This window comes from Gobio gobio, assembly GCF_949357685.1.
Source record: "Gobio gobio genome assembly, chromosome: 11".
Classification (NCBI taxonomy): Eukaryota; Metazoa; Chordata; class Actinopteri; order Cypriniformes; family Gobionidae; genus Gobio; species Gobio gobio.
This window is the reverse complement of record NC_137104.1, coordinates 37,993,122-37,999,481: the sequence shown is the minus strand read 5'-3', so window position 1 is coordinate 37,999,481 and position 6,360 is coordinate 37,993,122.

Genomic DNA, 6,360 nt, shown 5'->3' with positions numbered 1-6,360 from the left:
TTCCATTAACAAGAGTCATCACTGTGGATTATCTTGTGAATGTGGCATAAGTTTGAACATTTTGTTTGAGAAAAACTTATTAGCCTTTCGTTAGCAAAGCTAAACTTGTTGCTAAATAAGCTTTCTCTTTTTTGCCTTAATTTCGACAATAATCACCACCGTGGGCTTTTCTTGCGAAAATGTGGCGTGATGGTGTTCAAGCAGCACGGTGAAGAGCTGAAGAACAAGGGAAATGACGCATACGACTGCATTTATATGCTGTGGGCGAGGGACCCCGCCCACGTCGTCATGCGTCATTGGCCTTTCAGGCGTGAATAAAGGTGTCTTCAGCAGATGGCGCTAGAGCGCGATATCCCATAGTCATGTGTTGTACCGAGTTGACCGACTGAATGGGAACGGTTCGCGTCTCGAGTCAGCGCTGATCCATAATTTACTAAAGTTACTAACTTTCTGACATGAGTGACAGCCCCTCCGACTAGAAATAAACTAATAAACTGAAGTATATGCTAGTAACTACAACAGTTCACCCTGAACTGAGACATGCTGAGAGAACTGATGAGAAGTGAACACAGGTCCATCCGTCTCTCTGGCAGACTCGTGCCTGCTCGTGCCTCGTTAAACCACGCCCCCTCCGCTCATTTAAAATGCAAAGATGTCAGCCAATCACAACAGTGGGCGTTTTTACTGAAGTCTCACAGCAGACACGCCTCTTGAAGCAGGGCATTCAGCCACAGGGCAAACAGCATTATAGAAAAAATGCCTTTTATTTCTAAATTATGACATTTTATGATGTAAAAATCATACTAATAATATAAGTACACCTCAGAAAACACTATAAAATAATAGAAAAATGCCATGCCATGGGACCTTTAAGGGATAATAATCAGGGCTTGACATTAACAACCGCCATTTGCGGGTGTAACGTTATTTCGGCTGCACACTAGCCACTCTGGCTGTTTAACTTATTATAGTCTTCTCAAAAGCCATCTGTTATAATCGCGTTGCGCATTATAACCACTTACACGTGTTTCTATTGAGTTTATGAAAGCGATGTCGTCTCATAATCAGAGGCGTTCAGATTAGCCAGAGTTTTTGTTCAGAGCGCGCGCCGCTCTCACTCGCTGAAATATTCACTCAACGCAGAGATAAACGTGTGCTGTACGCAGGAGATTCACTCATCATACAGAGGTTGACTGTTTTTGTTCTATTTCAGCAGCGAAAATGGTTTCAAACCGACACAGCAGAACCACAGCGCATCTGATATGACTCAAGTTGGCGAATTTAGGGACCGTCTCTAAAGTTACATACAACATTGATAACGTTATACACGTTTCTGACTTCAATAGCATTTGAAGAGAATGACAGTCATAAAACTGATTGTAAAGTGATCATTTAGGTGTCAGGTATGATGCACACCTTTTAATATTTAATAAAATAAACTGTCAAATCATATGGAAATATGGATATGCATTATTTCACTAGGATACTGTTTGGCCTCTTACACAAAATATGCTAGATTAAAATGCATCATTGCTGAACACTGATGAGAATATTGCTTGAATATATTTAGAGATTATATTTAGAACAAATTATTATTATTTATATATATATATATATATATATATATATATATATATATATATATATATATAGTTTTGGGACGTTTGCCTTTACATGCACATCAACTTTAATGACATCCCATTCTTAATCCGTAGGGTTTAATATAGAGATGGCCGACTCTTTGCAGCTATAACAGCTTCAACTCTTCTGGAAAGGTTTTCCACAAGGTTTATGAGTGTGTTTATTGGAATTTTTTACCATTCTTCTAGAAGCGCATTTGTGAGGTCAGGCACTGATGTTGGACGAGAAGGCCTGGCTCGCAGTCTCCTTTATAATTCATCCCAAAGGTGTTCTATCAGGTTGAGGTCAGGACTCTGTGCAGGCCAGTCAAGTTCCTCCACACCAAACTCACTCATCCATGTCTTAATGGAGCTTGCATTGTGCACTGGTGTGCAGTCATGTTGGAACAGGAAGGGGCCATCCCCAAACTGTTCCCACAAAGTTATGAGCATGAAATTGTCCAAAATGTCTTGGTATGCTGAAGCATTAAGAGTTACTTTCACTGGAATTAAGGGGCCAAGTCCAACCCCTGAAAAACAACCTCACACCACAATCCCCCCTCTAACAAACTTTACACTTGGCACAATGCAGTCAGGCAAGTATTGTTCTCCTGGCAACCGCCAAACCCAGACTCGTCCACTGGATTGCCAGGCAGAGAAGCATTTACATTACATTTACATTTATGCATTTGGCAGACGCTTTTATCCAAAGCGACTTACATTGCATTCAAGGTACACATTTGACATTTTGTCAGTTCTTGCTTTCCCTGGGAATCGAACCCATGACCTTGGCATTGCTAGCGCCACACTCTACTGTTTGAGCTACAGGAAAGTCGGAAAGAAGGGAAAGAAGCGTGATTCGTCACTCCAGAGAACACGTCTCCACTGCTCTAGAGTCCATGAAAGTGATTGGAACCTTGAATTAAATGATTTGGAGGGGTGTCCCAATAATTTTGGCAATATAGTGAATATACACTAATCAGGCATAACATTATGACCTAATATTGTGTCTGTCCCCCTTTTTCTGCAAAAATAGGCATGACCTGTCGAGGCATGGACTCCACTAGACCCTGAAGGTGTGCTGTGGTATCTGGCTCCAAGATGTTAGCAGCAGATCCTTTGAGTCCTGTAAGTTGTGATGTGGATCGAACTTGTTTGTTCAGCACATCCCACAGATGCTCTATTGGATTGAGATCTGGGGAATTTGAAGGCCAAGTCAACACATCAAACTCGTGCTCCTCAAACCATTCCTGAAACAATTTTGCTTTGTGGCAGGGCATATTATCCTGCTGAAAGAGGCCACTTGAGTTACGAGGTTCACAAGCTCCTTTCATTGGTCAAATATTAGCAAAACCCACAGACAGACAGTTGAGTAATGATTTATAAATAGCCTAGCTACATATAGGATATATATAGCTTCTGCCTGACAGCAACAATATTATACATTTGATTAATTTATAAAGTAACTACAGAGTTTTAGCTTTAGTTTTTAAATTATTTTTCAATATTGCCCTGGGGATAGATGTACGGTTGTAACATTGTGTACTTGGGTGTAACTTTGAAAATACATCTTTCTAAAATATTGTACTTACAATACTTACAATAGTACTTAATTCAGTACTTTTATGTCAGCAACTGAGATCATTTGACTTTGACTAAAATGTTCAAGAAAAAAAGAGATCCGGTTTACAAACTGAAATATGTTTCTTCACAGTAAGAGAGGTTCTTGAAGATTTACATTGTGAAAACACTTTGCATATGAACTGCATGCTTCAGTGATCTGGAGGTCTTTATAGATCTGTGAGTTTATGATTTTATGACTGATATCTCTCCTGCATGAAAATAGATACAAAAGCAAACATGACTTTAATTACGATCATTATTTGGATGCTCACAACCTGCACCTTGAGTAAGTATATAGAAATAAATATAATCAGCTAATTTAGGACTACAGAAAGCCAGACATTAAGTAATCAACAAATATATATATATATATATATATATATATATATATATATATATATATATATTGTAAATAGTGTAAATGCATTCAGAAAATATATGTTCTTTCATATATTAGTGTTTTTAATCTTTGCATGTGAAGTAAACATAATATGTTAACATTAAACTATGGTTTGATTTTTAATTCAAGACCTTCATTGTCATTGGTTAAGTAGAGTTTGATGTGCAAAATATGGAAACTTTGTCCTTGTAGTGCAACGGTAAGAAATATTGTGTGCTCAGCCTGACAGATGCTGAAAGTGAAAGTGATGCTAAAAGCAGAAAGTCTTAGACTTTTAAATATGCTCATCAGTTTTATATTCTGCAGTGTTTTCTGTCTCTCTCTTCAGGTTCTGTGGGACAAACTCTGACTCAATCTGAAGCTCAAACAGTGCCGCCTGATCAGACTGTCACTATTCACTGTAATCACACACCAGCAATAGTCTGTACTAAAACAAATACCACTCAGAGATGCATATCCTGGTACCATCAGATTCCTGGAGAAGCTCCTAAACTCCTGATATATTACACATCACAGAGAGCTTCAGGTGTTTCTTCTAGATTCAGTGGCAGTGAAAGTGGAAATTCAATTGATTTTACTCTGACCATCAGTGGAGTCCAGCCTGAAGATTCAGGAGTTTATTACTGTCAGAGTCAACACAGTAAGACAGTTTCCCCAGCAAAGCCAGACTGGGTGTTCACACAGTGTAAAGGCATCATACAAAAACCTTCTTTGCTGAGACTTCAGCGCTGCAGCTTTGAGCTTCTGCAGATGTTGATGTTGAAGATCATTATTCACCTCACTGACTTTACACACTCAGATACAGAAGGCTGGTGAAATGCTGATGTTCATTAGTCACACACTCCTCAACACACATATTTTATAAATAATGAACATCATGTCTCAAACATGAATTACACATGAATAACTATTACAATATAATACATCCAAGATGAATATGAAACAAAGCTCACCGTGGTCAACCTTAATGTAATGAAAATGAAGATTTCACATCAGCCCCTCATGAAATACCACTATTCTTCACTATAATATAATTATTAGTGGATTGCCTGGGGAATTGTTTTTGTCTTTAATGTATCTCATATATTCCAGCCTCTTTAAACCTTTGTTTTTACCCATATTTTTTTGGTGTAATTCATAATTATTTTATAGACCTGTTTAGATGATCAGTGATCTTTTACACCTTAAGCAAGGTTAAAAAAGAAAGACAAGAAAAAGCAACAAGCTGCCTGCAGTTCAACTGAATCTCTATTTGCTTTTTCCATGTATTCATCCAGACACACTTTAGCATATTATAGTATTTATATGGCTACAAGAAATGTACTCACAATTAATGATTCAAAAAGCTTTTATTTGGCACAATTTTTTTTACAAACACTTTTATTAAAAGGCTATCATGTTAAAACTGGGTTAAAGAACTTTGATTAACATAAATAGCTAAATGATACGCAGTGTGTGTAGTGTAAATTAATGATTATTCATGCCTATAATCTATGTATTTGTGTGATCTCTGTGTGTGTGTTTCACTGGTCATCACACTGCTGTGTGTTCAGGCTCTCGGTCAGTCGATGTGTGTCATGGCCATGTCTCCAAGACACTGAAGAAACCTACCAGAAAAGCTACAGTACTGTGAAAAGTTTTAGGCACCTGTGTAAAAATGCTGTAAAGTGAGGCTGCTTTCAAAATAATGTCATAAATAGATTTTATTATTAATTAACTTCTATTAACTAAATCAAATCAATATTTGGTGGGACCACCCTTTGCGTTTAAAACTGCTTTTGTCCTAAACTTGTGCATAGTTTTTTCAGCTTTGGAGGTCGGTTTCTTCAAGCGTCTTGAAGACATTTCTGCAGTTGTTATAGATTAAGTTCTTATGTCTCATTTTTTTTCTTCTTCATGTAATCCCTGATGAACTCTATGATGGTGAGATCAGATCTACATGTGGAGCAGACCGGCTGACGTCAGACTCCTTGTGCATATACAAAAATCGTTTCACTTTATTTTAAAGTGTCTTTGTAATCATACATTTAAGTACTGAGTTTGTTACATTACTATAGGGTTAGGATTATTGTTAGGTTTGGTTTAGGGTTAGTTTCATGTAATTATGCATAATGTATAGTTATTACTATAGTAAGTACATGTAACATTGTACACTGTAAAATAAAGTGTTACCCAAAAATAACTGGATTATTATAATTAATGGTAAACGGAATGTTTGGAAATGTAAACTGATATTTCCTACTGATTACATTCCTACTATTACAATCCTGCATTTTGCAAAATATATGAATAACTGGCGTAAAACCCTTTTCGCATGAAAACACTAACGTGTCTAAGACATTTGTATTATATATATATATATATATATATATATATATATATATATATATATATATATATATATATATATATATATATATATATATATATATATATATATATATATATATATATATATATATAAAGCCTTGATAAACATTAATAAGCAGTTTATAAATACAGCTATACATGCTTTATTCTTGATTTATGAGCATATCTATAATGTGTTTAATAATTGTATTTTCACACTTTATTAATGATCAATTTATCTAAATTAAGTATTTCTAAATTAAGTATTACATTATTTACAAACCAGTAATTTAAAAGTTGTCACTAAAATAAATTAACTATTTTTGTGAGCTCATCTAAAGTGAGGACTATTTACACCTCGTAATGCTT